The 12,264-nt window shown below is 39.2% G+C and overlaps 1 protein-coding gene across 2 annotated transcripts in view; it reads right to left on the bottom strand.

Moving 5' to 3' along the window:
* LOC117486642 (leucine-rich repeat and fibronectin type-III domain-containing protein 2) overlaps positions 1-12,264 on the bottom strand; it is a 147,304-nt gene that overhangs the window by 42,004 nt on the left and 93,036 nt on the right. For both annotated transcript variants that reach the window (XM_034135148.1, XM_034135149.1), the window contains one exon: positions 5,749-5,835. The gene's annotated coding sequence lies outside the window, so the exon portion shown is untranslated. The remainder of the gene's footprint in view (positions 1-5,748; positions 5,836-12,264) is intronic.

Raw genomic sequence — 12,264 nt, 5'->3', positions numbered from 1 at the left:
ACGCTGCTATGGACAATATTGCAATAATGCACATTCTATGGAAAATCTTGCACTAATATTTAAGTGACTGTTATTTTATATTGATTGTTGTGTTTTTATGTAGGTCTAAATGTGTGCACATGTAAAAATGTGTCTTTGACTGTGTATATATATATACATATTTGCACACATATTTTTATATTTTATATACATTTGTTTTTATATTCGGGATTGTGGGAAACAGTATTTCGATCTCTGTCTGTCACACAAACTGGAAGATTGACAATAAAGTTGACTTTGACTTTGACGCATCCTACGACGCTGGTTGCCATGAAATGGGCGGACTTAGTAACATTTGACCAAACACAATATAGACAAGCGTATTGACAGCGTAGCGTTATAATCATGAATGAAGACTAAACTATCATGTTATAATTCAAACATCCATGACTTAAACCCAAACCCAAGTACTGTTTGAATGCGTAAATAAAAGGTTTATAATATCACTGCCCCATCAAGTGACTTTAATTACAGTACACTTGAGTGTTGTCTCAACTTAATGTGTTGTTTAAAATAATACTTGTGCATACAGTATGTGGCAATATAAGTGCACGACTCCGGTGTGTTGCACGACGAGATTAAGAAGCTGACACAGATAAGGAAATATATGATGTGATATGAATGATAAGTCTGACACATCCGCGTCATGCACTTACACTGCCCGGGCTGTATGCAATGCTCTGAATTACTTTGCTCCATTTACTTATGTTGTGGCAGTTATTTAAGTAAGCTTGCTTTCCGCAAATGTGAGAGATGGGCAGTGATATTTTATCAATAACCATGTTCACACAATCGGCGATTCATTGCCAGCCCTCTTTCCTGCATTCGTCAGTTTAAACTGTATTTCCCTTCAGCCTGGAATATGACTCTATTGCTTTCAACTCTATGCACAGAGCTCTGATTGGTCAGCAGGCAGTGCTTTCTGGAGGTGATCTCTTATCTCCTGGAGAGGGCTAGATGTTCAGCATAAGTTACCATGGAGATCTCCCCCGGTGTTTTTTCAATTGTAAGCCAGTTTACAGAAAAGAAACAAAATGTGTGAATGTTATATAGTCGTAACATAACAGCCTTTCAGAATAAGCATAGATCCCTGAACTAACTCTGTCTGTGTGAGTCTGGTGGTCAGCCCTGAGCAACACAGAGGATGAGATAGGGAAAAGCGTAAATATTTTGACATCACAATCCATATCTGATCTTCAAAATAAACATGCAGGTTTGCGGTAATACATGTGCATATACCAATGACTGAGACATGTTCTTTGCAGGGAAATCAGTGGCCAGGGTAACCATAAAAGCTTTAAAATAGAGCTTGTTTATCATATAAATTCCCAGGGTTGAATCCCCCAAGACATTTCTACAGAAGTCCGGGTAGCCTGAATGTTTATGTTATTATTACTATATGCCTCTGCTGTGCCGAAACTGGGTCACCACGTTGGCGCTGCCCGAGATGATAGTGGTTTCATTTCTTAGCCCTGATGGGATGATTGTGTTTTTTTAAGATCAGTGAATTTCCAAATTCCGAATATAAGTATTTTACCTATTGATAAGCAAGATCAATAAACTGATGAGCCCTGCGCCACCCGGTACTTTTACCTTCGGTCCAAATTCAGAAATCAAATGCCCACCCACAAATGTAGGTCGGCCACAATATTCTGAACATTGCGCGATTTGATAATATGCCCTCAAGTCTGAACATTGCCCCATTGGAAATGGATCCAACAGTCTAATATTCTGAAAATACACATTCTCTATGCTACAAACAGAAGCACATGGCTTATTATCCTGCAAAATGAGAGACAGAGTAAGCTTTTACAATAATTTCAGAATAGTTTATATTGGGAAGTTCATCCTGGCTTATAATTGGCCATGTGCTTCTTGTTGTTGCAGGGAGATTTTGTACTTTTTTAGCAATAGACCGTTGATCTTCTTTAAGGAAAGATTGATAGTTATATTATATGCAATTTGTTCATATGATAATAATTGTTCTATGTCTTGTTTCATTTACTAAGTGTAGAACATGTTGTTTCATTGTTAAGATAAGGAGTCAGCCCAGGGCTTTAAAAGCTAACCATATTCAATCCCAAATATGTTTTCTTTTACATTACTTCCAAGTCTGTATACTCGACCGAAAAAAAAAAAGTTCCCTCCTGTTCCCTACTGCATTAGCTGTTTGAAGTGAGTTGTCCGACACTAAAAACCAACAGTGACAGGAGTCTGAATGACTATTTCAACACAGTTTATATTGTTCTCAGTGGTAGTGGATCTCATAGCAACTCCAGTAGCTGACTTCTCTCTCTGTATCTTTGATCACTATTCTTTCATCTTTTGTGTGCCTGGGACTGGCACAAAATTGCTGCATGGCATGATATATGACTTTCCATCTCAGCAGCGTATGAAAAATAAATTAGATTTCCCTACACCCTTTCCTGATCAGCCTCCACCACCAGCCCTTCCTCCCCTTCATCACACCTGCCTTCCTCATCCTGTGAAGCAGCTGAAGTTGGGTTCATACTGAGTGTGTCGGAGAAGCTTTGTTAAAACTCTCTACTCTTTATGTCTGGTGGTTCTTTCTAGCAATGCCATTCATAATATGATTTCCCTAAATAAGTCCACTGAAAAATGCATACTGTGATGTCTTTTTTTTGGAGTAAAAACATATTTTACCGTAACTGCGAGACTACATTTAAAAAGCATAATTCACCGTCTTAGAATATGTGACTTTAAAGGATTGTAACTTCCATTAGTTACTCGAACAACAGTTTTCACCACCATTTTTATGACACAAAACTTCTTGTTAACCTTTGACCTATTTCCAAAATGTCTTAGTCTCCTCAACACAGAAACTTGAAAAATAGGACCGAGGGCAAAAAATACCGAAGCTACCCTTTAACACATAGACCTGAGGCCCTTTTTTCTTGCCTTTAGAAAGTGAAAAAGCATGTTTTCCAAAATAGTGTACTGTTTCTTAAACTTACATTCATTGATTCTTTGGCAACTTAGGGGCAGCATAGCTTTTAGCACAGTATTCTTACTTAGAATTTCTGCAGTGTTACTTAATACCTAGAAAAAAATGCAATATAGAAGCTGAACTACTGTAGATGTTATCGGACTAAAACACATGGACCTGTCACACTTAGCATGCCCAGTAATTTGAAAGTTAACATCTACAGTGTGTTTGCAGAGTGTTTTCATTAAGATATCAGACTTGCAGACTCCTGGGATGAAGGGGGGAACTAATTGAAACAATGCATGATGTATTTCCCAAGACATTCCTCAGAGGAAAGCAACTTCTTTATAAAGCCTCAGCTTGTCGACTCTTGTACTGTAGGTCAGAAATGACTCAAGCTTTCACTCATTGCGGTTTAAAAATGTAACTCTTTTTAACTGTGTTTTACATATTCTCACCTTCTCGTTCTGCCTTTAAAATGATACCTTAATGGAGATATGTGACGCGCCTTGTCCATGTTATAACATATCCTTTTATGAATCACGCAGGAGAGGTTTTCAATGTATACTGATGCACTTTATATTATGTTCATATACAGTGAGCGCAAATCCAATCCACGCCTGCATTCTTGTTTATCTCAGGGTCAGTAAAACGCTGTGCATTGATTTAGCTGTTTATCTGTTCTTTATTAACCTGCCCCATATCTATCATTTCTATTTGAGTGCCAACACAAGCGAGACATCACTTCACCCTCTTCAAGTACTCTTAAGCTAGACGTACTTTGGATCAAAATAAATCCCCCGCAGCACGACTTTAAGCATTGTTTTGCTGCAGGTGTTACAAAGACCGAATCCAAGCACGTGGCACAATTATTCTGCATATCACCTTCTTCGTTTTTTCACTTTGTGTGACCTTCGCAAACCCCCTGAGTGGGAATGCGTAAAGCCTCAAAAGCCTGAAGCACTCTTTGAATCCCCTTTAGAAGACTGATCTGCAGTGATCAAAAGTGTTCATCAAGAATCTAGGACAGCTTCCACTGAGGCTTGGAATTGCCACTTGCTTTACAGTAGTGACAACATCAATGGCAGCTACTGTATAGCCTCATTTTAAGGCTGTTTAACAACTGGGTGTTCTGCTGTGATCACAGTGTCAAAACCATCATCACTGTCATCATCATCTTCACAAGCTGCTGCACCGGCATCTCCTTCGCTCAGTGTTGCGTATCATTCAATGCACGTCATATGTAGGATGCATCCCTGCATCCCTGCATACATGTATAGCATGTCAACAATTCTAACAACTTCAATATTCATTGGTTAGCAATGCAGTGACCAGAAAAGCAACTAGGAAGAAGTATGTAGGTTGTTGTACCAATGACTTGTCGTTTCAAGCAGTAAATTGCCACTTAGAGTTCTCTTGAAGCCTTGAGAAGCAACACAGTTAAAACAATTTGGCTAGAAAGCCTCAACAACATGTTCTGACCTATCACTACCTTAAACACTGGGTGCTTCTGTAAATAATAATGCTATCAAAAGGATATTTTTTTCCTCTTTCAAATATTGTTGCCACTAGAAATATTAAATAATTGTTTTCACATCCAGTTGAGTATATTATGAGGTAAATTGACCCACCAAAGCCTTCAGGACGAGTGCCTGCTAATTTTGATAGTGGCCAAAAGATGGTACTTCAACTTCTGTGTTAATCACGTGATGCCATTGGGCCCAAACATACTTTTTCGAATTGCCTTACATGAGGAAAAACAAGGCTGTAAATTAGCAAACATTTTTTTACGTGAGATTAACCAACTCCCCTAAATGAACACTTGAAAAACCCTTATTGAAATCATTAGGTCTAAGTTGTAAAATGCGCAATGAATGCACATACAATTCATTCATACTGCTCCATCATTACATTGCACCTTGAACTATGACCTTATCATATATCCATTGCAGTTCACAGCGGGAAATTCCTATGAGCTGTCATCTGTCTGTGCTCTATCCTCGACCCAAGCAATGTAACAGATCATCCGCTGCTCAACTTGTGGGTTAGAATAGCGAGAAGCAGGCTTGCGGTATTTTGGCATTCGGCATTTGACATTCTAATACTATGGTGGTATGGTTATTGCAAAGCTGAGTAAATGTGTAGTCGCTATGACAATGAAATATGAAGGATTGCCGCATACTATATGTATGTGTTTAATTAACTTTTGTCACCAGTACAAAGACAGGCTACAGATACAGGTAGGTGGAGACTATGCTCAGAGCATGGAGGCGGTATGCAAGTACAATGTTTTATAAAAAAGAGACACTGTAAAGTTTAATATGCAAGCTCATATAGTGAGTGGGAGGTGCTGTTTGCTTGTTTGATTTGTTTGTTTTCTACACAGTGGTAATGATATAAGCTAAGCATACAGCCATGTACCTGACTGATTCATTTGTCATGTGACATTTTTCTTTTCATGTGGCAGTTTTATAGGTTATTCAAGGCTAATAATTCATGCCTCCATTTCCTGATACTAAGTATCACTCCTGGGCGGGAAATAAATGTGGAAGCTAAGAAGAATTCACCAACCAAATCTGGTGTTAAAGGCTCAAGTTTATCACCGTCCCCTGAGGTTTCTGTCACTTTTCTCATGTTGAAAGTCTTCTGCATTAGCGAATACATCCTGCCAAGGCCTGAGCTTGATAAGAATGGTCAAGGGCTTTTCAGGGGTAATTTCAGCCCTCAAAGTAATCAGGAAAAGTGAAGGGAAAAAAGCTTACCTATATCGTGTGGTATTGTGCCATACGGTCCCTCGAAAATACCTCAAGGCCACACATTCACACTCAGCGAGCAGGATGTAACGCAGCCTATAGAAAGAGAGAAAATGAGAAAACTGTTAAAAGGACATTTTCTACGACCTTATTTCACTATATTAAAAATAAGGTTATGTCCCATTCAAGTGTGAGGTTAAGCGTAGGAAATTCCAAGAGAAAGTCATGACATAACAAGCATTTTTTCTCTCTTGTGAATATTGTACTGAATAATAAAATAGGCGCCTACATGAGAGTCATGTTAACCTCTGTATTTTGATACCATCTCACACAGATTCTAAACAAAGCATACAGTATGTGTTATATTTGCTGTGAGCCAATCATGCCCTTAAGCTTGGAAACCTTTTACAATTCAGGCAGCGCCATTGTGATTTATAAGGAATTATCTGCTTCTCAAAGAAAAGCCTATCAAAATCTCCTTAAAGCACAGTGTAGGAGGGAGGGGAGATTGAATTGGTTTATGGAAAATTATTGAAATAGAGCACAGCGGGGTGTTTGTGCAGGGCTACGGCTCCCAAGTGACATTATAATCTCGGCAAGGACTGAGCATTATTCGTCTCTTTTCTCTTATTTTTCCTTGGCCAGTCATCCCTACAAGCTGTTTGCCTTCATAAACACACACTCCGAAAGCTGTATTGTTTGTTTACTTTGCAAGTATGTGTGGGAGTAAGAGTGCCGGTGTGCATGTGGCTGAATATGTTTGTGCTCGTCTTCATGTATGATGAAAAGGACAAGGTCATGCATGTAAAAAAACATTTTGGGGACGTTAAATGAAGCAAAATGCCACCATCTGCTCACAAAGCAATAGAAGGCTATGATCTCTAGAAGTATTAAATAAAGGTGAGTATGTATTTGTATCCGAATGTTGTGAAGTCATAATCATGTTAAGGTAAGGAATTACAGGTTGCACCTTTTTTCCTCCTCCATTGATAGCATCTTTATATTGCACTCAGTGCTCATCTTACGAGGAGTTTACATGCTGCCTCCCTGATGTATTTCCCCTCCTTCGCAAGTTCTTCTTGATCCAGACTATCTTATTGGCACACACGCAACTGTTCCATCAATGCCTCTCTCAGTGGACCCATGACACGCCTTGTTCTCACGGATCAGATTTATTGTTTGACTTCCTGCTCACTCTTTCCTCGTGAACTTCGAGTCTGATGCGTTGAAAACTTGCAAGCGCTACCCCAACGGAGCTTTGATTTCTGGAGCAGATCTGGCTCATCAACAGTTCTCCATCAACCAGGGGACCCTAACAGAAAACAATCTCAGCCTCTGTTTTTAGCAGGTCCCTTGCTGGGCTTAGCTTGTCGATTTGCAGTTTTACAAACGCCAACACAGGATGCACTTCACGCTCACCTAAGAGACTGAACCTCCACTCAAACCATTCCCAACCGGAAATAGCTAAGCCGGAGTTATCGGAGAGGGTGGATGGTGGGTGGACCTGAGATTTGCCCATTCATGAAGTCATTATAAGCATTTAAGGCGGAGCAGTCAGAGAATAGTTTCATTAGCCTTCTTAATTCACCATCACTTCATTTAAAGAAATTGCCTCAAGCTATTTCCTGCCGTGTTGCACATTTATGCTAACAAAATGAATGAGGGAATTGAGACTTTGAAAGATGCCAAGAGAACGCTGTTTCATTATAACATCACAACAACACCATTAATGGAACTCATTATTCATTTGTAATCAGTTTGTCCTTGTTGGCAACATTACTATCCACTAAAGGTCACAAATGATCAACAAATCAATGCTCCACCTTTAGGAATGTACAGCAAAGGGTTTTAAGCAGATAAACACACCTTGGGAAAGCCTTCATCTTATCCTACTATTCGTTTTTGGGTGAATGTTTACGTTTTTTTTGTTGATTTGTTATTTTTAGGCTAATTATGTTGCCAACCATGCTGCTGTGCATTGTACAATAAAAGCTAGCATTAGCTGCTGCCTTCATATGTTTGTTTTGTACAGTTTAGTTCCATGGCTGATTAAATTGGCTAATTGGTTTTAGACAAATCACTGCTACTTACTGCAGGGAATAAGGTAACAAGGTTGTTTTCTTACAACAAACATCCATTCTAGAACTAAGGGAGGAAGTTGGGGTCAAACTTGGTAATGTGATTAAATGTGATTAAACACAAATTAGGTGGTAAGATTTCCAGATTAATCCAACCATTTATTTATATTTTACTTTAAAGATAAGTTATTTCATACTTTTTTAACTCTTCTAGTTAAAATGAGTAAGTTATTTTGTATTTTATTTTTGTTTCAGTAAAATGAGTCTCAGTTTCGGGCTGCAGGCCTTTTTAAATGATGTTGGTTACACTACTTATCTCAATTCTCTTCAACTTACAAGTCAGTTTACACCAATGATGGTTCAACATGGTGCCATCAACATTATGCATCATTGAATCATTACCACTCACGCTCAGCTTCAAAAGTAGAACTAGAAAACAGACACAAAAGATATTTCCACAGTCCTAGTTGGACATTAAACCTGTGTCAAAGTTGTTACTGGCTATGAGGCAACAGACAAACTGGGGACTCAATGACAAGCCAAGTTCCCCTCTGCAACAACGTCCCACATTGCCCTTCCTGTGGAGAAATGTAATCACATTTTCCGCGACGGTGGTTCTAGTGCCCATGAGAAAAGGGTTTATCGAATTCACACACATTGTCATTACGCAGTCCATGTGGTTTCCCCTCAACATCTGCGGCCACTTGTATCAAGCGTATGCGGTTTAAAAGCATCAAGGCTGGAAAGTACACACACACTTACTTGTCGCTATGCTGGGAGTGTCGATAATGCAAGAAGGAAAATGACCAGGTAGGTTCAGGGATGTGTATTGAATTTTATTTGGCAGTTTAGTTAGAGCACTGGAGATTTACTGTTGAATCCTTGAAGCAATAATTTGCATAACATCATACATAATTTAACTAATTGAAGTGAAGTTATAATAACTATCCCACAATTTTAAAACCTTTATGTATTTAACTTGTCATATGGCTCTTTGCTTTTATAGTTGTAATTTAAGTTTCCAAATCTGACGCCTATTGTTTATGTAATGGCAGTGGCAACAGTCAAGACATTTCACCCAAACCCCATAATAAACTCTCTGAACCTGGAGATGAAGTGGCCACTTCCATGCACATGTGTCTCCATTTTGTTCTCCTCTTTATGTTGTTGGTGTCTGAGTGAATGTCGCTCTCAACTTTGTAGTGCTGATGGTGGCAGATAAAAACTCAGGAGATCACTGAAGCCAATAGGATTTACCGTTGGTGATAACGCTTTCATGCATTTCATTTACATCCTTCCAAAATGTGTTCAGATAGTTCAGATGAAAAGTGATCGATGGACCATTTTACTTATTGCCATCCCTAGAGCATGCTAGCATTGTGGCTAGAAAAACATTAAACTGAAACATCAGAAGCGCAATTTTTTGGCATATTTCTGGAATGGATCAAGCTCCAAAGACATTGACTAAATAATTCACTTTCAATTCATGAGTACTCTTGTACTCATGAATGGTCTCTTGAATGGTCCCGTAAAATCCACAAAGTTATTTTTCTGGACTGAGAACCACATAAGACGTTGTAGAAGTGTTTTTTCAAAAGGGTTGATTAAAGTTCCCTTTAAAGGTCCCATGTCATGGCCATTTCTACTGATCATAATTCCATTGTTGAGGTATACTAAAATAAATGTATATTGTGCAATTTTCCAAACTCACATTGGTTTCTCATACAGCATCTCTGTATAGTATGTGTATTCACTCTCTGTCCTAAACGGCTTGTTGAAGCTCCTGCCCCCCCCCCCCTCCCTGTGAGTCCAGTGGCCGTCTGCGAGACACCGCGGAACTCAGCCTGGGCACACACCCGCAGCCTGGCTGGGAGTTTGTGTGTGTGCCCAGGTTGAGTTCCGCGGTGTCTCGCTGTCTCGCCGACCCCACACCAGTGAGCCAGCTCACAGTGTCCCGCTCCTCGCAGCACCGAGCCTCGCAACGTCCCGCCGAGTGTGTGTGTGTCAGGAAGTCCGCGGATTGGTCCAAACGTAACGGCTCCGCGGACGTAACGTAATGTCACTATACCCGAAATACGTCACTATACCCAAGAAGTAAACAATGGAAAAAGAGAAATCTCCAACGAGGCGTTCTGGGGCAGCATAGACAGGTATTTTCTGTGTTAGAGTTTTACTCGCTACAGGGTGTACTTTGAGGGTTTGTGACTTTGCAGACTGTTTACATGAATAAAAACCTTCATAACACACAAGGGGACGGGTAATAACCGGAAAAGCATGACATGGGACCTTTAAGTTAAATCTTACTAAAACTACCCAATTGCCAGACAAAATTTAAAGTGTTGGTCGATGACAATTACAGAATGGTTAAGGATATGACAGAGGATAACAATGTATAAGACATGGTCAGGCTGAAGCAGTTAAAACACTTGAAATTAAAGGCAAATACTGTGAATTATAGTCCCAAATTAACCCTTGCTTTTTGAACTGCAACCATTCTTCCGCCTGAAGATCTTATGTGTGTCACTCTGATCCATCAACATGACCTGGATTTTCTCCTAATTCCTATACATATGGAGCATTCTACTAGTGTTGGAATTTGCAAATAAATAATCATCCAATGTGGATTTTCGTGTACTGGGCTAAATAAAAGCTATCGTTTCACATATCAGTCAACCAGCTCAGAGATGGATGTATCGCAGGATCGAAAACAATCCCAATGTCAATGTTTGATCGCAAAATCCGACTCATTGAGTTACAATAATGTTTGTGTTTGAACAACGTCACAACCAAGACACTTTGCAGTTTTTTTCCCCAAAAAATGGACTACGCAGAGCATCACTTGTTTCAATATCAGTCTGTAACCTTCATTAACGATCTAGAAGTGGGCTAAGAAATGACTTGGCCTGTTTAGAAGTTCAAACTATGTCATCCTTGACGTCAAAGCATGGAGGAGTACAAGTATGTTTACTCCAGTTTGGATGACACAGGCGGACTGGCCATCTGGAGTCTTTTTTCACAGGATGGTTGGTGGTTGTGTGGGCCAGAAATTAGCCGATAAAAGTTGAAATCATTTCCCATGGTGGGTGCTTGAGGCCAGTGGTTGCCAGTCCATCTTTGCAGCCCGCCATTTTACCAAGATGAAATATAATGAATGAATAATATAAATGTAGTGGTAAACAGAGAAAAGAGGCAGGGACCCAGAAACTCAAGGTAGTGCTGAGATGTTAAGAAAAAAGTGAGCCTTACTGTAAGTGGCCTATTGCCACAAATTGATTCATTTTATTGGCAGGACTGCAACAACGCTGCTGCTTACATCAATGCTGTGCCTCATATTGTTGTCACTACATCTGAGTACTTTGGTTTCCAGCTTTCTAGGGCCTCCAGGACTAATTCCCTTATGGTGAAAGGTAAGCCAACAACCACAAGTGATTCGGAATATGAAAAACAGTCAACTGCGTATATTAAAGGGCCGCCTTCTTTAAAAAGAAACATAACAGTATGGATGTGACTGCAAGCTCTTCTTTATTTTTAACTAAGTCTGGATCCTAATAGTATGCTTTAACCAATGAGATCAACAATACCATTTTGTCAAATGAATGCAGCTTTCCTATTTATTTCAATGACACAAATGCTGACCCTAACAAGTGGAATCTAGCATAACTAATGCAACTGCACAATCAAATATCATCCAGCAATGCAATGTTGATGGCCAGCTAGATATGTGCAATCACACATATCAGGTAAATAACCTTGTAACTAGTAGTTATATGCAGTTCAGTATCTACCTTAAAAGAAAAACAAGAACAAAAATCGATACATTAGCACTCCCATGGTTAATTCATGACTGGCAAAATCAATACAACAATACAAACTGGGGTGCTGTTTGGTGATAATCCCTTCCAGAATGATGCTTAAATGTGTGTGTGTTTTAGGGAACGTGGGTGCTATACTGTATTTGGGTGAGTGCAATGTAAGACATTTGGGGTTTACTTGGAACCGAATATTTGGTCAAGCTGTCAAACATGCTGATTTAGAAAAACATGTTACTGCCAAGTGTTGGTGAAGATTGTCCTTTTATTCTCTTTCAAGGACTGTCAAATAAATCTGAATAGCAAGTTGGGAAAGGAGGTTGCAACTAAGCATGCACATGGAAAGGTACTCGTGCATAGGATTAAGTTATATTGTTATGTATCGAGTCATGACACAAGTCCATCCATGCAAATCAATACAAATGGGTTTTTAAGATTAAAGAGTGGAACATTCATTTAGGAATTGGACACAACACATTTTTTTAAGTGAGGCATTTTTCACTGTTAAAACACAAATGGCAGGAATGTTTTTAATATCAATATTATGGGAAGCTGTGGAATTAATAGGGCAATGATAATCAATACCATGCTAACAATGGAGTTAAATCATTTAAATTTTCCAATTCATTGATAATAAT

Source organism: Trematomus bernacchii, unplaced genomic scaffold (assembly GCF_902827165.1).
Source record: "Trematomus bernacchii unplaced genomic scaffold, fTreBer1.1, whole genome shotgun sequence".
Taxonomy (NCBI): domain Eukaryota; kingdom Metazoa; phylum Chordata; class Actinopteri; order Perciformes; family Nototheniidae; genus Trematomus; species Trematomus bernacchii.
The sequence above is the reverse complement of the archived record's forward strand: the minus strand, read 5'-3'. Positions and strand labels throughout refer to the sequence as shown.